Source organism: Podarcis cretensis, assembly GCF_951804945.1.
Source record: "Podarcis cretensis genome assembly, chromosome: 3".
In the NCBI taxonomy this organism is placed as follows: Eukaryota; Metazoa; Chordata; class Lepidosauria; order Squamata; family Lacertidae; genus Podarcis; species Podarcis cretensis.
Genome location: NC_137172.1, coordinates 102,521,409 through 102,547,199, shown reverse-complemented (window position 1 = coordinate 102,547,199; position 25,791 = coordinate 102,521,409). Strand labels below are relative to the sequence as shown.

The 25,791-nt window shown below is 42.1% G+C and overlaps 1 protein-coding gene and 1 long non-coding RNA gene across 4 annotated transcripts in view; both read left to right on the top strand.

Moving 5' to 3' along the window:
- The window catches only part of CSMD1 (CUB and Sushi multiple domains 1), a 991,444-nt gene that overhangs the window by 529,830 nt on the left and 435,823 nt on the right, over positions 1 to 25,791 (top strand). The window lies entirely within an intron of this gene.
- On the top strand, positions 18,455 to 21,870 carry LOC307212668. 2 transcript variants are annotated; one of them, XR_013837067.1, is made up of 3 exons: positions 18,470 to 19,094; positions 19,204 to 21,057; positions 21,483 to 21,870. It is a non-coding gene; the product is annotated as an uncharacterized lncRNA (long non-coding RNA). The 2 variants fall into 2 exon arrangements; XR_013837068.1 differs by lacking the exon at positions 21,483 to 21,870 and having other exon boundaries at positions 18,455 to 19,094; positions 19,204 to 19,836.

Sequence of the window (25,791 nt, the reverse complement as noted above, 5' to 3'; positions counted from 1 at the left end):
GGTGTTGCTATTTATGGACCTTGAGGCTCTCTGTGGGGCATACCGGGAGAGGCGGTCCCGTAGGTACAAGGGTCCTAGGCCGTGAAGGGCTTTAAACGTCAAAAGCAGCACCTTAAATCTGACCCTGTACTCCACCGGGAGCCAGTGTAGTTTGAAAAGCACTGGGTGAATATGCTCCCATGGCAGAGACCCCATGAGGAGCCTCACTGCAGCATTCTGCACCCTCTGGAGTTTCTGGGGCAGCTTCAAGGGCGGCCCCGTGTAGAGCGAATTACAGTAGTCAAGCCTGGAGATGACCGTCACATGGATCACTGTGGCCAGGTTGGGGTGGGAAAGGTAAGGGACCAACTGCTTGATGCGGCGAAGGTGGAAAAATGTCGCCTTGAAATCTACTTTGAAGAGCTGTAGGTATCAAGGAATATTAGCAATATACTGGTGTGTTTCATAGTTCTGGTGGCCACAACAATGGAGTTCCTCTGGGATCTTGATGGCTGCCAATGACAGCTGCTATTTTTTCTTGGGATTTCCTAGAGTGTGAGCCAAAAGCATTGCCCTCATGATGTGACATAACCACAGCGCTAAGTCAATTTGAGTGAGGGCAATTCAGGAATGTAGTGTATTAATAAAGGAACACAGCCTGTTTTCCTTCATAATCTTCATTTTCCTAGAGTCACTAGAGTGATTATATCCTGAGATTTAAAAAACGAGCATGAGGTGACCAATGTTATGTTTTTGTTAAATAAAATAAATTTGCAAATAACTGTGTGTTTCACCCCCTTCTATCATATTCTGTGACTCAGTTTCATAATGGGTTAATATATTTAAGAAATGGGTTGTTCAGCTGCAACAAGTTTTATCTTTTTAGAAAGTGTCTGAAAAGCCATGCAGGTGAATGGAGGAGTTGCTTGACTGAATTTTATGAATTGAGATGCTAATACCTGCTCCTTCCAGCGAAGTTATTATGCTTCTTCCAGGTGTTCTTGCTTTTAGGAAGTGTGTGTTGTGACAGTTTCGGATTCAATCCATAAGCAGATTTTGTTTCTGCTACTCTGTGATTTATTTGTTTTCTTGGAGATCGGTTCAGCAGTACTTAAATTAACATTTGTCTTTTCTTACACTGACATGCAGTGTCAAATTGGAATATTTTCCCCGTGCATTGTCAGGCTGAAACCCTCACTGGAGAGCTATCATGATAATAGGTGGAGAGGTTAAAGAAACTGTAAATGATGGCATTTCTTTCCTGCAGCCTTGGTTCATAGACTTTTTGTGACTGACACATTATTATGAAATTGCTGAGAAGCAGAATCACAGAGCACAAATTAATTCATTTTGAGCATTGGTGGACGTGGCAATTTTAAGAAAAATCTTGCTGACAGTGAAGCTGCATACACACAGAGCCATAATTTGGTTCTTGCTTCTTTCTAAAAAGAAAGGTCTGGTGACATGCACACTGAATTGCTAGGGAGCTGAATGTAAGTAATTTACTGAAGGTAATGGCTACCAATGACTGTAAGTTTCAAAAACTAGACAGAGACTTGACACTAATTTCCAGGGACTGTACTTCTCAACTTAATGCCTTGTGGATCTCTCTCTCTCTCTCTCCCCCTCTCTCTCTCTCTCCGTGTGTGTACACTTTGGAGTGCAGCCTTACATAATTAAGTAGCATTAAGATGCTTAGAAATGGCATTCCTATGCAAATGAAGAAAATATGTTTGAGGCATGCAAAGGACTTCCTTCCACAGGTCCAATAGCACTTTTGAGGGTTAATCAGACCTAGCACATACCAGTTCAGACAAATGGTATAAGCAGAGAGTAGAATTATCCTGGATTCTCCCATGAAAGGAAGCACTTGTCCTACATCTCCCTAGAAAGCACCCCAGGAGCCCACTCAAAAGAATAAATAAATTCACACACCTTTGTGCTGTGGTGCAAGAAGGACAATACACTTCTTCCACATTTGATCTTGCCATGACAGTGGTGTTGCATCGCCACACGCATATACGTCGTAGTCTGATAGATGATTTTTGCGCCCACCCAGGGTTCCGCCAACCACCCAGGTACACATCTGTGTGGGACACCAATATCTCTGCAGCACCTTGCACTCTCCAGAAATCAACTCTTGAGGGTTTGGGGATCTTCTGGAACAGTATAGGCAGCTGCAGGGAGATCTACCCATGACCAGTGTTGTTCCATCAAATGGTTTCCAAGGATTGAATAAGACCTTCTGTTCATAGACAGCTAAGTTTGGGTTCGTCTTTCTGTATCTTGTGAAGAGCACTTCAACTATACAGAGCTGCAGAAGGGAAGCATTTATCAGGAATGTGTTTGGTTCCTACAACAAAGCATTCTGGAAGGATAAGGAACGCTCACAACGGACATGTATCTTGGCCAGAAAGCCTTGGTAACATCCTTAAATGTCACCAACCAAGACCACAATCCTAAACGCACTTACCTAGGAGCAATAAGTCAATAGCACTTCTCATGTTAGGACTACACTGTAATTCCCCCCCCCCCCCCATTACTTCAACAATGAATAGAAATTAAGGTTTCCTGTACCCCACATACTTCCAGGTGTCAATCCCTTGCCTTTAGGATTGTGGGGATAATATCCTTCTTTAGGATATAGCCTTCAAGATTGTGGAGCTAGGAAGAAACATCAAGAAAGCAAATAACCCCCCAGTATACGTAGTGTTCCTGCCTTCTCTTGGTGCTTTGTAAGCTAAGGAAGTAAATCTTCACAGGATTCCTTTGGGAATATGTGGGTTTGGGTAAAGAGAAGTGTACTGAGCTGATGAAGCGTTCCCTTTATGACAGCAATATTGCTAAGAGAGTAAATAATATAGAAAAAAAGTATATGCTTGTCATAAACCTAGAGTTAAGACTCCGTAAACTGTTTTCATTCCAATCTACTTACTTGCTGGGTTTAAAGAAATGAGTTCTGTCAACCTCTGCCTTGACTTTTTAATGCAACTTGTTCTGTAAAACGCATTTCTCAGTGCTACTGGCAAAAACCTTATTCTGCTAAGCACCCCACACTGGGCTATTGATGAAAATAATTTATGCAAAACATGAATTCCCTTTTGTTTGTTTGTCAGCACTTCAATGGGTCCACTGTGAAATGAATGTTCTTTAAATCCTGCAGCTTTGTGGGGTTTGTGAGGAAAGCAAGTTTTAAATGGCATAGCAACTCATCTGTGAAAAAAGATGTGAAAAAAGTTTTTCATCAAAACATACTTTTTTAAAAAAAATGGGCTGGAATCACACCCTTTGTTGTGCGGATGTTGTAAAATCGCATGATTTAGACTATTTAAAGCATAGCGAAATACAAAGTGGATAGTCTGGTACCATTCCCAAATCTCTGCACAGTCAGCAGTAGGTTACATGTGCATATCCTGCTGTGTTGAGGAATTACCAATCTACATCAATTCAGTCTTGCAAGCAGGGAAATTTGAAACGCTCTTGCCACCCTGCAAACAGGTGGCTGACATCTTGTCAGAGCTGACCCTGTTGGCCATTTGATTGACCCTGCACACACACAGCCCCCAGTTCATCAAGGGGAAGCTTGATGTGTAGACTTGATCACTACATGGAATGTTTTTTACAATGCATCGTTATGTCCTTTTCTGTTCAGGGGATCCACTTTGGTTCAGACAAGGGTACAGTACTGATATTTTGAGATTGCAACAAATGCATATAGGTTTGGTTGGAACGGGGTATCTAAGGGTTAAAATGCAGAATCTGGCAATCAGATACAAACAGCACTATTTTTCTAGGAAAAAAAGGTGCAGGTGCCCTCCTGAGAAGTGCCAGAACTGAGTTCTTGGCAAGTTCCAGCCAGGGCTGTCTTAAGCGTATATGGCACTGGGGTGCAAAGATCTGCCCGGCGCCTCCCCCCAGGTTGCCGAGTCTCAGGCGCGCAGGAGGGCGGAGCTGGCCAGCCGGCTCAGCGTCTTGCTGGCTCAGTCGCCCCCGAACTTGCAGCACAGAGCCGCCCGCAGCAGAAGAGCCCACCGTGGTGCTCCGAACAACAGGTGGGCTCTTCCTTGGACTCAACTCTTGGGCCCCGGACTCTTGGCCTGGTGCCCCTGAGAGCCCAGTGCCCGGGTGCCCTGCACCCCTAGTGCCTATGGGTAAGACAGCCCTGTTTCCAGCTGGGGAAAAAGCCCCGGATACAAGCTTTGAATTATGTTCTTAATCCCTATAGTAACATAATATGCCTCACAGAGTTAAATCATGTATTATGTCAGGAAAAATGCATCAAGTACACCGACTCTCTCAAATATATATATATATATCTACAGGATCAGTTTGCTGTTGTTATGAAATCAAGCCGGAGAATCCTTGAAAAGTTAATAAAAGCTAATAACTAGCTTCACTGACAAATTTGTCTTATGAAAAACCTGTGAAGGCAGGCTGGAGAAATGAAATTGGTTCAGCTAGGCAACTTTTTTATTTATTTGAGCAAGAGCTATTTGGCCACGGACTCCAGTGAAGCTGTATCTTCATTCGGCATCACATCAGCAATGCTTTTACCTCTACATTGGCTCCCATATCCTTAGCATTTACACTGAAAGACCTCAATACCACACACCATTCAGCCACCCTCTGTGTCTATTATGCTACAAAAGAGATGATTTAACCTGCAGGGAGAAGCTTTCTCTTTAGCTGCTCAAATCCTCTATGGAGAACCTGCTTTCCCTTTGGTTTATTTCTTTAGATTTTTTGTTTTTATTTATAGTGCGCATATATATATATATATCCCACTCAAACATATGGCTCCCAGAAAGTCAGCTTACAGGAAGGCCCAGCCTTGCTCCACTTTAGGGTAAGCTCTGTTATGACCTTCAGGGCATTCTCTGTCTCACAAGTTATATTTGGAAAATGTTTTGTCATATTTCACGATTGCAACCTCATGTACTGTACTTACCGGCTTTTGTATGTACTGTTATGAGTGTAATAAGGCCATTTGCAAGCACACACTGTGGAGAAAATAAAAGTTGTGGACAGGGTAGCCCAGTAAATTCAAGACCACTTGATTAGAACAGGCCAAATAATAGCTTACAAATTCTTACAAATCTTTAAAAGTAGTAGGATGTTGCTGTTTGAAATTACTATGCCGAGAGAGAAAGACTTATTAGTTCATAGGCTTTTCTGTAGGCTCAAGTATATAAAATCACACTTAATTGGGAGCTGCTGTAGTAGAGTCTCCAGCAACCTTTCTTCCACACAACAATTAAGGTAGGGCAGGTAAACCTGTGGCCTTCCTGAAATTGTCAGACTCAGCCGGCAGGGCCAATGATTAGGACTTGTATGAACTGTAGCCCACAGGTTTCCCATCTCGGAATTCAAGGAACATCTGCTCGTCCCAAGAGTGTTAGATTTGGGAACTTCAGGGTCAGATAACCACTTAGTTATGATGGTCACCGGATGGCTATTCTTCACTTCCCCTACCTCACAGGGCTGTTCTGATGCTAAACAGCTACTCCGTGTCATTCCTCGAAGGGAGGGTAAGTTAAAGAGTCAATAATACAAAAGGGCTTGCAGAGCTTATCACAGAAGAAAATCAGTCCTCTTAATAGTATTATGATTTCAATCGGGAATTAAAAATACAAAGGCTTTAGACCTTTTGTTTGCCGGTTTTAATACTTTTTTTTGGCAATCTACATGATAATTATCAAAGTCATTATGCTATTTATTAAATGCAGCAATTAATTTGAATGCCTATTAAGTTGAAGAAATTGTTTGGTGTACTTTGGTGTCTAAAATTATTGCTCTAATCTGTTGTATCAATGAGCTCAACTAATTTCATTAAGAAAGCATTTAGCTTTTTGGTTGTAGATTTCTAAAAGAATTGTCCGACTTCCACTTAGCTTCTTTTGTTTTCGCATCTGCCGTGAAGCATACAGATGAACAAATGGGCTATTCTTCTCTTTTTTCTTGCTGTAGGTTTTTTCCTCCTTTGTGTGAAATTATTTTATTAGAGCAGCATATTTTAAAAGAAGTAATAGGCCAACCGAGGGAGACAAATGAAGATCCAGTAATGTGACAACTGTAATTTACCACAGCTGGAACTCGGATTAATTTCAGACTTTGCATAGTTTTGTACTTATTTATTTATAAACTGGAAGGAAAAGCAAAACACAATGAGGAAGGCAAAAAAGAGAGATATGGATCCAAGGCTTTTCAGATTAATTTTAAAAGCCCTTCATTGTGATATAGCTGCTTTTGTTTGAGAGAGGAGTGATTTTGGGGTTGACTGCAGCTTTGGTCACATGTTTTGGTCACATGTTGCCATTAGAGCGTGGATATGGTTTTCCTCCCACATTAATGATGGGTTATGCCCAAACTGAGAAAGGTTATGTGGTTATAGCCACAACCTTTGCATAACCTTATGTTCTTCCAGCCGGTGAATGTTGGAGTTTTGAGTGTTTGGTATAAGTTTATTAGTGTTTGGTATAAGTTTTGCCATTCTAAGAGAAACACCTTTAATTCACTTTGGACATCTTTACAGCTCAATTTCACATTACAGAAAATGTTTAATTTATAGTTTATTGTCTGGAAGTTGGCTCCTGGTCTAGCCATGTTTTCTACATCATGTATATTAATGACAATGAACGAACTTCAAGGTTTAATCAAGTATTCCCTTCTGTTTGGGACCCAGTAATTAGGTGCTGAATAATTTATATTCCTGTTTCATATGGTTCTCTATTAGCCTAACAATTAGCAGTATTGTTCTTCTGAATTCTCACCTAATTGTTAAAAGAATCGAATGCTTATAGCTATAAGCCTATGTACACTTAGTTCCGTGGGATTTACCCCAAAGTAAGTGGGACTTACTCCAAGTCAATATGTCTGATATAGTACTGTATGCACTCTTCAGTGTTAAAATCTATATACCCATATACTTGAGCTGCTCTCGTTCTTACAGCCCCTGTGTAAAGGAGCAGGGAACTGGGGTGCTTTGAGTAGCTATGTGCCTGTGATGGCTTCCATGCAACCTTGAACCCCAGTCACACAGGGATTTCTGAAGTGAAGGCACAAGACTGGGGGTTGATCATCAGGTGAACTGCGCGCAGGTGAGCTGCCGGCCAGTCCTGTGGAGCCTCCTTTTACTGAGACAAATATGCAAGCTAGGCAGATACATTTTGGGCTGTGACCTTTACATATCTTGGTCCTGAGATCGTGGGGTGGTACAAAGTTATTTGGGCACCTGTTTCCACAGCGTCATTTTCCCCTTGCACAGTGTATGACGAAGGAGACAAAAGGTCTCAGAGACAAAGGTTACAGACAGGACACCGCAGACTGCTGAGACCGCAAAAGGTTAGACAGAGGGAACGATGTTCCAGACAGCCGTGGCTTTGTCTGTGAGGGGGAGTATGCTACGCACCCCAGGGTCACGCTCCTTCCGGACCCCACTCCCCACTCCGCGATTATCCCTACAGATTTCAGGAGGTGGGGTGGAAATATTTGCATGAAAAGCGATTTCACTTGCTCTTCCTAGTTTATAGTATCTATTTCGTCAGCCCTCCACTGGAAACAAAAAGTGAACTCTGTAGCTTCAGAGCTTAGGCTATTTCTAGGTTTTCAAGCGACTTCCTAAATGTCAGAATGACTGTTCACCGAAAGAATGACAGCAGTATGCAGACTTGAGCTGCTACCCTGAGTACTAATCACACTGCAATCAGCAGAACTTTAACTATATGAATGGAATGATTTTAATAAGGTTAACATCTGCCAGTTCCCCATATGCTTAGCATTAAGATCATACATATTATGGACTTATTGTCAGACTTAAGATTGGCGGTGACAGATAAATACCATAAGAAATGTCAACATCCCTGGCATATGTTGCAAATAAAGACAAGTGCACAAATAACCGTTTTTTGTTTTGTTTTTACTGCTTATATAAATATCCAATCCATGTACAGAAAAGAATTAATTCCTTTTCACCCTGCATACTTTACGTATCACAGCAGCTCTGGGCTTTTCTTCCTTGGCATAACCAGGCAAGTTAGGAACAGTATTTGGGGCTTCTTAGAAGTAGAACAATTCCTTCCACCCCCTTCTGCAGCTGTGACATTGGTTTGGGAGTACAATGCTAACTTAAGCCTTTAAATAATAAGCTGACATTTTTTTAATGAAAAGAGCTTGAAAACCTGGGGTACGGTATTCTGCATGATACAGTGAAAAAACTTTTTTTTTTTTTTAGCCAAGAGACAAATACACCAATGGAAAGCTGTCAGGAGTACGTTCCAAAATGGGTGCTGTAAGATGCACATGTGGACAGGATCCATGCACACATGCACACACACACAACAGAGACTAGGCGCCTGTTGAAGTGAGGACCCTGACCTTTGCTCATTCCCATTGTGGTGCCCAGTTTCACCAAACTGCAGGAGGCAGTGGAAGACAGGAGTGCCTGGTGTGCTCTGGTCCATAGGGTCACGAAGAGTCGGACACGACTAAACAACAACATCATTGAGGATGCAAACTGAGCCACCACCATCCCATAGAAGCAGGGTCTGGCTGGTCTGTTGCAGATGACCTGACTTCCCAGCACAGCTGCCTAAGGATGTTGGAAGGCCAGGAACTCAGACCATATCTATTTTGCCAGAGGGCCTCTGGGCCCATGACAGCATGCTGGGCAAATGAAGATGGTGGGCACACCTAGACCCTTGGCTGGCACACCTAGACCCTTGGCTGGCACACTTACTCTTGACTTTATTATACAGCATGTCCAGCTGTCTGAACCTTTTAAATGTAATAAATGAGGAGCCCTTCCCACTGCCAGCTGGCTAGCTCAAGGTGCAGTGGATTTTCCAGGACACTGGAATAAGGAAGTAGTAGCATAGGAAGGAAATCAGCCCAGGGAACTCCTCAGAGGGATTGCCACCTATGACCCCCTCAAAACTGGCGCACCTGTCTGTCCCTTAGCTGTGTTTCATGCTGTGCAATTTTCTTGTAAGTTTTCTCAAACTGTAATCTTCCACAAGTGTTTTGCTGTACATTTGAGAGCCCTGCGTATGGTGGTTTTGTGAAATGTTTTGAATGGAGTAGCCTAGTTAAAGCAGCTACTTAACAGCTACTTAACACCCACTTGGTTGTATGAATTAACAAGTAGTATAATTCTAATTCTAATTTTAGAGGTGTGCCCCATTTTAGAGGTGTGCCCCATTTTCATCTAATGCAACATTTTGAGGTCTGCTTGCTGTTTCCTGATACTCAGATTGATGCTTAAGATGCACATTTTAGAACAACTTAGAGCAACCTTTCTCTTCTTATGTACTGGTTCACTGGTGAACGCTAACTGCAAAGGGTTAGTTAAATAAGAAAAGAAATGGTCAGTTGCATATAGGACAAGCTATAATCAAATATCCAGGTTAGGGAATATGTTTTGTATATGTCAGTTAACAGTTAAGGAGGAGTTTACAGCAGTGTAAATTGTACATTTTTGGGTGATGATTGTGGCATATGATCCCAATGTTTAAAAATAAAAACAAAACAAAAGTTGAGTGGGTAATTAAAGTAAGCACCAGCACAGAATATAAAAGTTTTAAAGCAGAGTTTTAAGATAAATGTCACTTCTTTTTTATCTCAGAATCTGCATGCTGCTGCTTTCTGAGAATGAAATGTCTTTTAATTAGGAGATTATACCTCTGCTTTATAATTGGCCAGGATTAGAACAAAAGACTAATTGACAACAAAAGACGTCAACAACCAATTATTTGTTTAGAAAGGGAAAGGTAACTAACATTTTGAAGGTAGCTAATGTATTAAAGAGAGGATTTGTCCATTGAAAAAGGAAACAAATTGTTGGAAGGCCAAAATGCTTGTTTTTGCCAGATCAAACACTCTGGCAGCACTCTAGTATCCTCTTTCTTATATACTAGGCAAGCAGATTTTAAAGAAATAGAATGGAGATTTATATTGGTTTTTACCCCTCTAATCCTTAAATATGCTTGTTGTTGGTTGTGCCTCACTGAGAAATAACTGCATGATCCATGAGTCTGTCTTTGAATTCATATGTGTAGGTACTAATAACACCCAGACTGCTCAAATACACTAAAAATCAAACCGTAGAATAGGATCTGTGAGATGATCAGCCAAATCTGGCTATTTTGCACATTGATTACTATATTTTAAATGGACAGAACTCTTGGCTTCCTGATTCCTCAAGGGAATTTTGCAAATTGCAGAGGGCACTGACATACAATGTCAGAGTCTCTCTGCCCCTCTCCCTCATGTGTTCATATGTGCATGTATGTGTGACATATTCCACTAATGAACAGAGCCTTCCTGCTGCTACTTTCTGTCAAATGTTCAGAAGGAATCTAAATTAGCATTCAGATGTCTCCGAGCCCAATTCATTACCTAATTTTGGTTTGCAAACTTTCCACAATTAGATTAGTTCAGCCTACATTTAGCTCCGGTGAAACACCACTGGAATTAATGATCTTATGTTGGACAAGAATACCAAATTATACTGACGGTGCCTGTGCTTCTTCAACATAAAAATGGGCCATTATTTTTATTTCAGTGTTGAGCTCTGATGAACCTGTTGATGGCAGTCTGTTGGCAATCTTGTGTACTCCACATAGCTGTGTGTGTCGCACTGTGTATATCAACCTCAGAAAACAGGATATGTACTTCAGCTATTTTATGGCTAAACATAGGCCCCCATCCGCAATATCCCATACAATGATGTCGCCATAAGGAGACTTTTGTTCTCCGGGTATCATGACCTGCAGACTTCAGCTTATGGCTGAAGTTTCATTCAAAATGTACTTCTGGTGTTTGCTACCACAGCTTTGGATCACGTTTCAAAACACAGACCCACAGAAGGGAAGGCATTTAATTAACAACAGTAATAATTTATTCCGTGATCATCTTCGTGCACTCTAAATGTTGATGTGATTTCCTTCTAACACCGCTGGCCACAGTCCAGAGAGCCTTGGAATGATTTCTGTGCACGCAGCGAGGCTTCTACGTATTTCATGGCAGTATTGCACTGTTTGAAAACTATTTTTGAAACTCAGGAGAGTTTCAAAAGCAATTTGTGATGCATAGCAAGGAGCTATATTGGGGAAATGGAGCAATCCCAGTGTGTGTGTCTGCCTAAAAGGATTCTCTGAATTGTATATCAGTTGGAGAGTTAATAACACATCTGCACTACTGCATTACACTGCCAACTTCAATAGCTATATGAAAGCTGTAGTGAAACTGCTCCTCCCATTATATTTTTGGGGCTTTTAAGAAGTTGACACCGAATGCCGCAATGTGTTTCATTCCCTTTTTGTTTTAGATTTCTCCCATTTTGAGGGCATCTGAAAAATCATGCCTCTACCCCAAATTGAATATTTGGTTCATCCCTTGTTTAAACTTCAATTCTGTGACATGGTGTTGTAAGGAGTTTATAGTCTTTTAATATTTTATTGTATTAGTTCTTCATTAGAAATCCTGAAACTACCTTAGCTTTAGATAAACAAGAGGAGACTTCATAGAGTCAAAGAAAAACACTTATAATTAATGATGAGTTCAGAGAGTTCTGGACACTGGATTTTAGGGATCTAACCTCCCCCCCCCCAAAAAAAAAAAAAAACCAAAACATTTTTGGATCAGATATGGAACCCTCTGGAACTTGTCGCAACCCAAAAGGAATCCACAATTGATTAAATCAACTGGTATCCTCCCCACCAGCAATTTGCCATCTCAGTAACTTGGAACGCATGTGGGGATATACATAAATTCTGCATATGTCACTGTTTGGCAAGACATAGGAACCTAATCTACCCTGGACCCAATGTTGAGTTTGGATAAACCTGGAGTCTGGGTTAATGCTCCAGATTATTTCTAAAATGGATCTGTGTGGGTCACCCATCACTACATAGGATCTAGCAGTTGAATTGTACTGAGAAGAGATGAGAAGCTGGCAACATTCCCATGAAATATCATTTTTGGACTTGTTGCTATTGTTGCTTTTGAAAAACTTAATTTTTCTTGTACTTCTTTATCACAATGTCCAGAAAATATTCCCTGTTGGGTTCCGATTTGATGCTGACTCCATGGACTTCACAAAGAGGCATCAGTGAATAACACTAGTTGTGCAGGATTGTGAGGGGGAAAGAGTTGGCAAACTCACCATTTAAAAACACAGAATTATGATACTTGAGGACCTTCCTCTGTCAGGTACCCATAGGCCCATTAGAATTTAGACCTCTGGCTGAGCCAATCAGATTTTTATGATGCTCAGTTATAGCCAATGTTCGTTGTACTCAGCAGCTTTGATACATTGATGTCAATGGGGTGTGCTTCAAGTAGAAATAAGTGCAATTAACTAAACCTGTGAAAGAATCTAGATAGTCTGCACAAATCACCCCAACACCATCTCCAATAACAACTGAAGATGGTAAACATCAAAATTTCCACCATAAGGATCATATTATGGCAGCAACAGGTATACATTATTTAATCACATTTGCTTTCTTGATGCATAATAAGCCCCTGAACATTCCTGGCTGATTCACATTCTCAAAATATTTGTGTATTTTTGGTTGTATTAGATTTCTTTAAGCTAGACATTTCCATGTTATGCTTTTATACATGCATAATAACATACTCTGTGGACAAATAGTGTTCTTGCAGCATACAGCTGATTTGTTTTTATTGTCTTAATTGTTCAGGGGGAAAAACAAAATACCCATGTACACAATAAAACTGGAAGGAAAAGCCTGACAAATGACATAATTAGGAGTATTGGGTTGTTCTCTTACCAGCCATTATAACTGTGTATTAAAATAATTTGTCTTTCTCCATATTGGATCCAAAACATTAATATATATAGAAAACTCCTTTAAAAAAAAAACCTATTTTCAGTACATATCCTTAAACCAGCAGTAGCTTTTTACGTGTTTTTCCAACTAGAAAAGAAACAGTGTAAAAGATTTATATTTAGGGTCTTGTGTGTATGTTACATATTGTGACAGTTTTGTTGCACTCTAATATTACGTTCTGATTTGGGATGTAGAAAACTAATTGGGGCTATTACTTATCTAAGGACTGAAACCTGTTGAAATCAATGGGCTGCTAAGTATGCCTGTGTTGGATGGAGCCCAGGTTTGTTTATTTCACTGTTGATTTTGTAAGGTGAGGTTAAATAATAATAATAGTAATGTTCATAATCAAAAGTTAGAGCTGTAGAGTGACTTTGACATTCTCTACCTTATTTAATTGGGGTGGGGGGGTTTTATGAGTCCATGGAGATACAGAAGTAGTGAGCATGATCCAGAGACAGCCTGACATGGCCAGGGGCGTACAAAGGGGGCGATCCTCCCTGGGTACCACTTGGGAAGGTGACAAGACGGCCCGCTGCCTCCCTCCAGCTGTAGAGCAGTCAAGAGCACCCCTTGGTGTCCCGCCCCAGGTGCCAGAGAGGGTTCCCCCGTCACTGGACATGGCTGAGCCTTACTGCTCTCTAGTAATTTGTTTATATGGAATTAAGTCCCATTCAGCAGCAGCTGGTAGCTGCCAGACCTTGTTGAGCAGCCAGTGGAGGCAGGGCCAATGTGTACTAGTGTTCTCCCCATTCTCCTCTCTTGAAAAGATACTGTGTACGCTTAAAGCCACACAGCAGGGGAAACACTAGTAGGGCTTTGCATCACCTGGGTCAGATTTCCCTTGCCTCGGCCCATCTCCTCAGCATTTCTCACCATGCGAGTTACAGCCTCGGCCTCTTATCTCTATAGCTGTCAGAGGCTGTTTCTGGCTCATACACATTGTCTATTGCAGTCCAACTCTACCTCTGGAGTTGTCAGAAGCCATGTCCACTCCCAGTGCTGCTCGGACTGTCCCATCTGCTTCTGAGGAGGTAGTAACACCTCCTGCATCGCCTTGGTCTTGCAGACATTGAACAGAGGGGACTGCTCCAGCCTTCTCAGCGAAGTGCTGTGTTGTGTGTCAAGGCCCCCAAGCCACCCCAAGAAGAAGAAAGGCACAAGGACACAGAATTCTAGGTTAAATGTTAATGGGCAAAATTTAGGCCACAGCTTTATTGGTTAGAGAATGTGAGTGGCATTGGCTTAGGCACTGATATCAACAGTCTATATCTGACTCTTGCCTGCCTTGCAGGGAGTCTGGTAAGGGTTAACCTCCAGTGGAGGCAGCCCTGCCAATGAGGATCGACTCAAGCACCCCCTAGGTTCCCAATGGGGTCATGGCATGGCCCTAGCCCCTCCCTAGGCTTCGGATGAGATCCACACCCCCGGGTTCCTTTAACGGAATACCCTTAAGAATGGAGGGGCAGGTGATTGCCGCACCTGAACAGAGGGGACTGCTTCCGCCTTCTCAGCGAAGTGCTGTTTTGCTTGCCCAGTCTAAGGAGCAGAACCCATTTGTCACGCCAACTTTTTCCCTCCCCTATATCTTATAGCGAGACGTGGGTGGCATGTGGTCTAAACCACTGAGCCTAGGGCTTTCTGATCAGAAGATCGGTGGTTCGAATTTCCACGATGGGCTGAGCGCCCGTTGCTCGGTCCCTGCTCCTGCCAACCTAGCAGTTCGAAAGCACGTCGAAGTGCAAGTAGATAAATAGGTACCGCTCCGGCGGGAAGGTAAACGGCGTCCGCCAGAAGCGGCTTAATCATGCTGGCCACATGACCCGGAAGCTGTATGCCGGCTCCCTCGGCCAGTAAAGCAAGATGAGCACCACAACCCTAGAGTTGTCCGCGACTGGACCTAACAGTCAGGAGTACCTTTACCTTTGCCTTTATTCCTTATAGCAGGTTGGCAGGGGACATCACATCATCGGATCAATGTATTTGCTTGTGAAGCCATGTGTAGTACCTGCTGTGCTTTTGAAGTGCACGCTGCCTGTGTATTGCACTGATCTGAGCATTAAAGATTTTGGTAGAAGCAGCAACGGGAGTTCAAGTTCTTCATCAGGTGGGAGCCAGGACATGTGCACTTCTTTACACATTATTTTGCTGGGAAGCTGCACCACAAATTTCAGAGAAGTGGAAAGGTGGATTGTATTCACAATTGTTACAGCTCTCATGAGTATCTTGAATTGCAAACAAAATATTGAATATTGGGCAAAGTTCTTGAATGGAAGCAATCTAATTTTAGTAAGCAGATTAAGGCAACAAAAAATTAAAACCTAAGGAAACTTACTGCCTATCACCTAACGGCCTATTTGCATGTGTTAACTGACTTCATCCTTGAAAGAGATCTGAGCATCCCCTGTGATAGGCCATCTGTGAAAGTATAGGATTCCTCTTTGTTTTGTTCTTTTCTAAATGGATAGCATTTATAGCTTTCCTGTGCACTCACTTTTCCCTAAGTTTCTCACTTTTAGTTTTGTTTATGTGCCATTGTACTTCCCCCAAAGTTTGGTCAACTCCTGGATTAGCAGGCCAGACTTTTACCAGCAAGAATTCTACACGTTCTTCTCTTGTGGAAATATATTTGATATTCTGGTTTGTGTCCTTTGTGTCAGAAGAAATGATTTTGAGGTCAATAGGAGTTCACTAGTGCAGAAGAAGTGGTGGCTTTCCTTAATCGTACTAACAGCCCTGATGGATCCTTTTATTTAAATGTCAGAATTGTAATTCGTAAAGATGCGATTTTGAAAAGCCTTCTACCGATAGCTTGTCATACACAAACAGCATTACAGAAACTTGTGAGACTGCTCATTTTCATAGCTACTTCACTTTCAAGATATATGGCAGATTATAGAGGGTTTTGGTTTTTTTATTTCTTTGATATCTTCCAACGTAAGTCTCTTTTTCAGCTTTCTGCTACTCTAATTCCACACCTAGTCTCTTTGGTTCATTACCTCTTTATGCCTATTTAGCTATTTCTATTTAGGAATCCTGTATACTCGAGGAAACTCTGATCTGGAAGTGCAGTGAATGAAAGCTTCCGTTTTGGATTAATGCATACATCTAGTATCAAATAGTCCCATGGCGTGCAGTCTTTGGACTAGGGCAGGGGTAGGCATACTAAGGCCCAGGGACCGGGACCAGCCCACTTAAATGCAGCCCGCGGACAGTCTGGGAATCAGCGTGTTTTTACATGAGCAGGATGTATGCTTTTATTTAAAATGCATCTCTGGGTTATTTGTGGGGCATAGGAATTTGTTCATTATTATTTTTCAAAATATAGTCCAGCCCCCCCCAAGGTCTGAGGGACAGTGAACCGGCCCCCTGCTGAAAAAGTTTGCTGACCCTTGGACTAGGGGGCTAGGCTAGTCCCCCTAAATGTTCCCCTGGCACCTCCTTCCCAAAGCCCAAGAAGCTTCTGTCCGGCTTAGGGAGGGAGGCACGATGCTCTGATGGATCCAGGAAGCCGCCTGCCACCTTCCCAAAGTCCACCTGGCTTTGGGGAGGAGGCAGGAGGGATCCAGCATCCTGTCACAGGCTTCGTGCCTCCTTCCCAAGGCCCGGGAAGTCTCTGCCTGACTTAGGGAAGGGGGTGTGATGTCCAGTGGGCACTGTCCTCACAAGCTGGTGCCTCTGGCCCTAACTGTTCCCCTACAGAAAATTTCACTGCACGCCACTGAAACAGTCATAATCGTGGGGAGTGGTTGGATGCTCAGGCATTCCTCTTAGAAATCTAATTTCTTCCTGTTGTATGACCTGCAAAATTCTACACCAGGCATCAGCAACCTAAGGCCCATGGGCTCAAAGCAGCCTGCGGAGGTCGTTTGACCGGCCCACGAGCCGCCCGCTCGTGCGTTGCACTAAACCAGTGTAGTGCGGGGTCTCGCTTCTGCGGCACCAAAAATCATGTTTCCACAGACACAGAAGCTGAAAATCACTGGTGCTCTCTCTCTCACACACACACCATCTGGCCCACGGAGGGATCTCCGCGGGACCGATCCGGCCCAGGCAAGATAAACTTTGCTGACCCCTGTTCTACACCAGTGATGAGCCATAGGCAATTGTTGCAATGGAATGCAGTGGGAAGTTTTGCATGTGACAGGGCATGACCGACTGTGGGGTTGGGCCATACACACTGCAGCCCATGGAGAGTACAGCCCCCAGGCCAGAGAAGGTTTGCCAGCTCTGCTTTGGAAGGTATATTACAATTGTCTTTAAAAATGATTTGTTGGCTGACTTTTCTGATTGGCTTATTCAATGGATATAAAATTATAACAGTCTCACTGTGTCAAATGTAAAGTTCTTTTGTAAGCTCCATGATTTGTTAAGGTTTGCTAAAATTGTGTTCTTTTAAAAGATAGTGCTTAAGCTGCTTAGATTGAAAAGTCAACACATTTGCAGTAGCACACCTATTCTGGCAAAGTTGCATGATTTTCAGATTGACTTATTGATGTAGAAGACATGGCCCTGGTAATTCTAGCTGTTAATCAAAAAAGTAATTTGTATAGTTGGAGCACCAGGAGAAGATCAATGCAATTTTTTATATTTTTTTCTCCTCTTCAATTACTCTCTCTTGTTAGCATTACGACTGAACATTTATTTTAGCTCCAGCGATGAGCATTTATTTCCCTGTAAACAGTACAACTTTGGCAACAAATCAATGTGGAAATGCAGAAAATAATTTAAGTTCTTTTTGGAGTTCCTTGTTGAGTGATGAAACAATACTTTTAAAAAATGTGTACTGAGGAGAGCATTCTGCTGGGGCAATAAACAAACATAAGCATTACTTTTGTAGAACAAACCCACCCCCCACCCATTTGAGAACCTAATCTTTGGGGATTTATCTCCTGTTTCCATAGTGTTTCAGCACGGAGAGGAAAATATAAATTAAAGTAGAGCTGCAAGTCAGCCTTGGAAAATACAGATCTGATTGGTTTGTCTAATATATATCAACATTATTAGAAAGCTAATGATTTGCTTAGTGTAGTACTGGTACTGCCCCAGATCCTAAATCTAACCTGAATGTGGTTAGAGTCTAGCCACAAATGTCTGCTCAGTGAGATGGATGACAAACATTGTTTTGCTTCCTGACAATTAGAGTTAACTAATGTGCAGCTTGTGTTCTGGGTTATTGAATTTTCAGGTTTGTGGGCACACACTTGACCTCTCCTACTTAGTTTACATAATTTGGCTCGGTAACGCTTCTAGAACGGAGATGTTGGGAGTCAAGTCTGCCTAGAAATGTCATTTTGCAATCTGGGAATGAGAAATGTAATTAGAAAGGAGGAGACTTCATTTGGAATCTGCTCAGGGGGATGCTAATCTATTCTTCATATGTTCCGTTGAAAACAGCTGTCAGAACTCAACACTGGTCTTAACAGAGGGTTGGTCAATACCGTGGAGATGGCAATATACTCATAATGGATGCTAATAGCCCCGTGGCCAGGTTCACACTCAAATTGTTAAGCACTTTGCGAGTCATAGGGGTCACTTCCTGAGTTTGCCATTGTGGCGATCACACAGGGCCCCCGGACGTTTCACGGTCTATTGACCCTGTGCCACCACTGCGGTTGCTCTCTTCGCTGCCACCACCCTGCTTCTCACGGGACACACGGAGTCCAGGCAGTTGTTAACATAAACAAATAATCAAGTTTATTTTTAAGTGCAGGAATAAGCGTATGGTTTCGGTTTATTTTTCTCTTGTCAGTTTCTTAAATTTTAGTTCCTAACAACTTCAAACTGAATTATTCCCAACTATCTATCTAACTCCCTAACAATTCCTCTCACTCTCTCACAATACCACTCGACCAACCCACTGCCTATTCCACTCTCTTCCTTCTCCAACACCCAAGCCTCAACTCCCAACTGACAAACCTCAACTGACTTTTCAAAACCTCCCACTCTATATTTTACTCCCCCCTTGCATTCTCACTGGCCAATCACATCACACCCATTTTAACCCTTTCCTTGACCCATCCTAGGAGGCAAACGCCACAGCCATGATCACCATCAGCAGGGAAACTCACAACATCATGCCCCCCCACAATTCATACCATGAGTTGTGCAAAGCAAGTACTATGAAAATAGGGTGATAAAGGGCAGAAATATTTAGAGGGAAGCTGTGTGTTTATCTGCTGATTTTCCTCTTTTCCACTGCAACCTTTAAAGGCCAGCAACACGATCCCATACTAATGTCAACCAATGAATCCAGTGTTTCAGGTAAATAAATAACAGTACTTGGTAAAAGTTGGAAACAGGATCCTAGTTAGGAAATAACTTGGCAATTTTCTTCCCTCTTTTTTTTTTTTTAATTAACTGTTTGTTACAGGTAGAGAAGGAGTCACAGTTAGGAAATGTTGACAACCTCGTTAAAAACACAAGAGCCACCATAGAGTCTCCAGAAAGAGAGAAGAAGATTCGTTGTGCGACTGTATGGCTGTGTGCACTTTATCTATTGGGTTTTCTTTTTTCCCATTGCAACCTTTAAGGGCTAGGATTGTCAAACTCAACTGCGAATTCCCAGCCAGCCCTGCTTCTGCACCTTTAACAACCTTACAAATTGTAGAAATCAGCTGGGGTAATTGTACAGCATGTGAATCAATATGATACCTTGCTAAGGCTCACCTGCCACCTTCATTAAATATATTTAGGCACTAGGCAGAACCATTCCTCTTCTCCTAGATCTTTGACTCATTAAATAATCTATGGTCTTTTAAACAGCATTTGTGTGGGGAAGGGTATTAGGTTTTTTGTTATGTATTTTTGTGTTTTTATATTGTAAACTGCCCTGTGATCCTCGGATGAACGTTTAGAAATTTAATAAAGGAACCAGGATTATAAGAGGACACAGCAGTAAAATTTTGTGACCCCATTAAACAAGAGCCTTGTTCGGGGGGGGGGGAGTTATGATTTCTAACCTTATTTCACTTAATAAACTATCCACTCAATGGGCATAAGTTAAGTTACTTGTGAATTCTTGCCTTTCTAAATAGAGTGTGATCTCATAATAAAGAGGATATTTCTTCCTTTAATTTTCCCATTTAAATTTTCCTTTTCAATTTCAGGTTTGTTGGATGAGGAAGTTGTAGCCATAGCATCCTCAAAAGTAATGAAATTAAAACTAAATACCTGATAGGATACCGTACCGTATCAATATTGCCTAAATAATATTTCTGTTGATGGTGTGGCCTTTAATAGCTATAGTTTTCAAGCATTTCAGAGCTTGAATGAAAATAGGAAGCCCTTAACTCAACATGTTGAACATGGTGGTTTTTTTAAAAAAATTGCACATAGTCCTTTTTTGATTTAAGAAAAAAAACGAGGTCCTAGTATTCATATTTTGATAAAAGTGTCTTGAATGCAATATATAAAAACTGTCATGGGTGGGGGGGGATGGTACTCCACATTGTCACACACACAAAAATCACTTAATCTTTGTTGGCTAACCAGATTATTTTCAAGCTATGCTTTCCCCCCCCAAAAAAAGAAGCCTTGGTATAATGAATATTCTTTTCTGTAACCATTATTATATTCAAACTCTGTAACTTTGAGAAAAGATAGAAGTAAAGAGAAACACATACTATGTTTAAGTCAAGGACAGACTTAATTTAGCAGTCTTCATGAAGACTTTAACTTTTTGTGTTTTCCATACAGCCATCAAAGAGAAATCTTGCTTTTTCAGGAACCTTTTTTTTAAAAAAAAAAAGGCTATGGAAACAGAGCTCTATTTACTTCTGAAACTCCACTGGGCATGGCTATCAAGCACATTCTAGCTAGATCCAAAGGGTTTTCCATGTGTTGAGGACTTTCCAAGGAACTCAGCTCCACCATGCCACATCAAAGCTCAGCTTTAAGTTCAGGAGGATTACACTGGGGCAGTATTTGATTTGTGCACAGGGCTCCCACTGAAAGTAATGAACCCTCTGCAAGCACTTGATCCACTAGGTGGATGGATCTTGGCTATTTAGCTATGGCTTGTGACGGTGGTGAGTGAGCACTGGGCAATTGCAGGCTAGACCAGCAGTTATTTTCCACTCGTTTTTATGATAAATAATAACAGCATAACAAATAAAGAGAAAATAGGTATCTAATAGAACTGACATTGTACGTTATTGACCCAGGCTGGCAATAACAAAATCTGTTGTTATTGCAGGTGCCTTTGTTTGTGATCCCTGCAGAGAGAGTAAGCATAACCACCCTTCCCTGTTGTTTCTTTCTGATTTATCTAGAACTCTGAACAATTTGTTAATCACAGGATATTATTTAATCAGCAGGGCAAATAGTATGTGGGTGTTAAAAAGTATTTCTGAACAATACATAATTGAGCTGGGAGAAGCAAAGCAAAACAGAATAAAAAAGAGCTGAACTGGGTGGTTAATTTTTGTGTTAAGCTTTTTGCATGTTAGTGGTTGCTTCAAACACTCTCAGTTCCCTGCCCAGAAAGTACTTTCATGGAGGCAGGGTAGCTTGTAAAGTGTGAGGATCACATGTACATTGTGTGTGTGTGTGTGTGTGTGTGTGTGTGTGTAAGTGTAATACTTGCTTGGCATCTCAGCATGAGAACACAGTGATGATTTAATGATCATTATCTGTTACCTTCATGTGCAGAATCTGAATCTGATGTTTCAGGCACACTGGCGGAGGAAGAGGGGGCAGAGGGAGATCATCGCCCCCGGCACCACGATTCCGGTGCGGTGCCATTGTGGCTGCCCCCGCACTGGGCGCCACACCCCCAGGACGTGTGCCATGCCCCTGCCTGCTCTACACCCCCCGGTGCCGGAGCATGAAGCTCTGCCACTGGTCAGACAGATGGACTGGCTTGTGTGGAGCACCCTGAGTAAACCCATTTGCAAAGGTGATGACCTGCAGGCTCTCAAGTAGTCATAGGATACCCCACAGTTGCAGCAGGTTACCTGAGCCGTAAAGATGTTTGCTGTGCCTTGGAAGGTGGATTTCCACCTTGAGGAGATGTCAGCTGCTTCCTGCTGCAATGCTTCTTGAGCACATGTACTCTTTCTGTGGAAAGGTTCCCTTTCTCCATTTGTATGGCAAGTCTTTCAGGCATTTCATTTGCTTGAGCATTGCACGCCTGGCACTTTGGCAAGAGTCATCTAAGACTCATGCAAAAAAAATCTCAGGAGTGTTGCTACAACAGGAGTGTTGTATTTATTTCTACTCATATCTTACTACCTTTGTTTGCAAAGTCATGACTGTGGAAGGTGGCATAAGCAAGTATGATGATATTCATCAGTACTTTCACTTTCCTTTTGGCATGTCTGTCAAAAACTACATTTTTTAAAGTTTATATTTTTTTATACAACATAGTCTGTAATTGTCAAAGCTTGAGGTTACCAGCGTGCAGATTACTGTAGCTAAATTATCCCTGTCCAGATGGGATTGTAGTTGAGTTACAAGCCCAAGCTTGTTGGAAGCCACTCTGTGGCACTCATGCTTCCTGTGCCTCAGGTGACAGCAGTGGATCCAGCAGAACTCCCAAATATGAACCCTTTCTTTCAGAAGAAGCATGACCCTAGATAGAACACACCACACATCATGCAGCCGATCTACTCAGTCCTAAACACACTAGGAACTCCGATTAAAAACAGTAGACTTACTTCTGAAAAAATGTGCACTGGAGTGCACAATATGTTCTGTTCTTTCAAAGTTCCTGATAGCAGAGATGGAAAATGGTACTGCATAAGTGGATGGGGTGCTTTCCTATCAGTGCTAGGCCTTGGTTTTCACATGCATGGCTCCAAACATGTCAAAGCCCCAAAAAGATCAGGAGTGAGGAATCTGTGGCCCAGTGTGGTGTAGTGGTTAAGAGCAGTAGTCTCGTAATCTGGGGAATAAGGTTCACGTCTCCGCACCTCCACATGCAGCTGCTAGGTGACCTTGGGCTAGTCACACTTCTTTGAAGTCTCTCAGCCCCACTCACCTCACAGAGTGTTTGTTGTGGGGGAGGAAGGGAAAGGAGAATGTTAGCCGCTTTGAGACTCCTTCGGGTAGTGATAAAGCGGGATATCAAATCCAAACTCCTCTTAAGATATCATTGACTCCAACATCCATCAGTCCCAGCCAGTGGATGAGGGGACTTTATCTATCAACTTGTAGAGGGCCACAGTTCTCAGTCCCTGGCTTAGGTTGTTCCCTACTGAAATATTTCTTATGAATTAATGTCCATTTAGCAGCAAGAAAGCCCCAACAATAACTTGCTAGCTACAGAAATAATTTGGGTGGGAATTGCAATAATCTGCCAGGCCACTGTTTCTTTTTAAGGCATTGTGGGAGAGGATGTGCTTTAAAGACTACTTATTTATGTAATCTTTAAAGACTACTTATTTATGTAATAGGGACGCAGGTGGCGCTGTGGGTTAAAGCCTCAGCGCCTAGGACTTGCCGATCGAAAGGTCGGCGGTTCGAATCCCTGCGGCGGGGTGCGCTCCCGCTGCTCGGTCCCAGCGCCTGCCAACCTAGCAGTTCGAAAGCACCTCCGGGTGCAAGTAGATAAATAGGGACTGCTTACCAGCGGGAAGGTAAACGGCGTTTCCGTGTGCGGCTCTGGCTCGCCAGAGCAGCGATGTCACGCTGGCCACGTGACCCGGACGTGTCTCCGGACAGCGCTGGCCCCTGGCCTCTTAAGTGAGATGGGCGCACAACCCCAGAGTCTGTCAAGACTGGCCCGTACGGGCAGGGGTACCTTTACCTTTTATTTATGTAATAACTCATTTCCACAAAAGCACTGTTCTTCACAGGGAAATCTTACTTCCCCCTCTCATAGAACAGGGTTGGTGATTTGATAAGGAATCGTAGGTGTCTGTAACTCAAATGCATCCAAATAATATTTATAGATGCCTCTGATCATATGTGGTCCTCTTAAACATTCCATTGGCAGCTTCAGACATTTATGCTTTCATTTAACCATATAAATGTCACTGGGACTGCCAATAAAGCCTGACAAATACTGAAAAGGTTGAATTAGTTCCATAACTCAAATTGTTTTCTGCTACTAATAGTTTTTTCAAGATTTTAGATGTGAGCACTTAACAATAAACAACTTGCATTTTGCAACTTTTAAAAGAACATAGTACTTTCCTTGTATGCAGATATTAATGCTGCTTTGCAAAATGTTATTAGATAGAGATGTACATTTATTTATATTTCTAATTTTTTCACGCTCTGTTTAGCTATCCCTTCCATTAATTCAGAATAAGCTTGCAAAAACAGCACAGTAACAATTGGCAGGTGGTAATTAAGCAGCTAAATCATCACTAGTAGCTAGCTACCCACCCCTGTATCTCTGAAACGAATAGTCTAAGGATTTAGGCTTTGTTAGTCTAGCACTTTGCCCAATTGTATGTTCAGCTTTGGGTGATAAAAGTTGCAAGTTACATTTTAATGACAAAAGTGTAATAGCCGAACCACATGTAGAAGTTGAAGGGATAGCCTTACCACAGAAAAAACAACTTAACAAAAAAACCTGGTTCCACTTCGGTATGTGGTTTGAAATCTCCGAAGGACATACAAATCCAACATATCTCAGGTAGAAAAGTGTCTGAATTTTCAAGAAAAGCAGACATCGATCCAGAAACATGCAGGCGATCCGAGGTGGATATACGTAATATGACAGCTAATGAGAAATAAATGTATGAGTGATCCTCCTGAGTTTCCAAAGAAGGAAATTAAGAAAGCTGTGAAAAACACTGGAGGACGGTGGAAGCCTTGTTCACCTCTCATCAACACCTAAGGGAGGATTAGGGTTAAAACCATCTGATGATTTACATTTAAATTGGAATCTTAGACGCTTACTTTATCTGGCGTCCAGACTGTAAAGTCTCTGGTTATGTTTCTTTTTCTTGGAAAGGCATTCTGGAAAAGCTGTTTTAAAGCTGATATTCTCATAAGACAGCAATGACTGATGCTGTTCAGTGAGCATTTGGCTAGGAAATTTGTGTCAGACACCCTCAACCTCCTTTAAATACAGCACACAAATGTATTTGCCTTCCCCACCACCACCACCCTTGCAGAGAGAAATATTTATACGTCCAACAAAAGTGAAGTTGCTCCCCCATGGAGCAGGGTGGGGAATGGGATCCTTCACATTGACAATTAGTGTGACAAAAAATAGCCTCTTCTTTGTGAAGGGACATTAAAAAAACACAAACCCATCCACTTGCAAGGTTAAGCGGTTCAGTCTAGGAACAACTTTACCACCTGATTCTATTAAATGTATAAATTGTGCCTTGGAAAAAGGTATATATGATATAAAAGATATACATGAACGGATATCACCCAAAGGAGTAGGAAGGCAGGGATGTAGATCTCATTTGAACATGCATGTCCAGAAATGGTCTAGAATCTTTTAGAAGGCAAGGAGTTCTGGGTCTGTGCATGTGCTCTGTTTATGTGCCCCATCACTAGAGACCTTTTCAAGACAGCCCACTTTCTAAGTTAGGCAGGGGACAGCGGTCGCTGAGATGAACTTTTTGGCCAGGCCACTTCAACTGTGCGAGTCTACCTGACATAGCTGCATCACCCAGGGCAGTTTTCAGCATTTTATAATTGCTATACAGTAAAAAAAAATAGTGTTGCACGCTACACTCAATCTCCACAGCAGTGTGGGAGTTTCAGGTGCTTGCCCAGGATCTGCATTTCCTTTTGGAAATGAGGCACAGCAGAGACAGTGGTGTCTTTATGATATATGGTTTATTTACACATATATACAACCAGAGCCTGGGTGGGGGGAAGGGTCATCAGTGTTAAATTTCAAGAAGGTCTTGCCTTCTCCATAAGCACAGGATTCGATTCAAACAGCCACTAGTTATTTTTCTCTGCCTTCTGCACTCTGCTTGTCACATAACCTCGACTCGTTCAGCATCTGACCCCAACATTGTAAACTCCTGGCTTTTATAACACA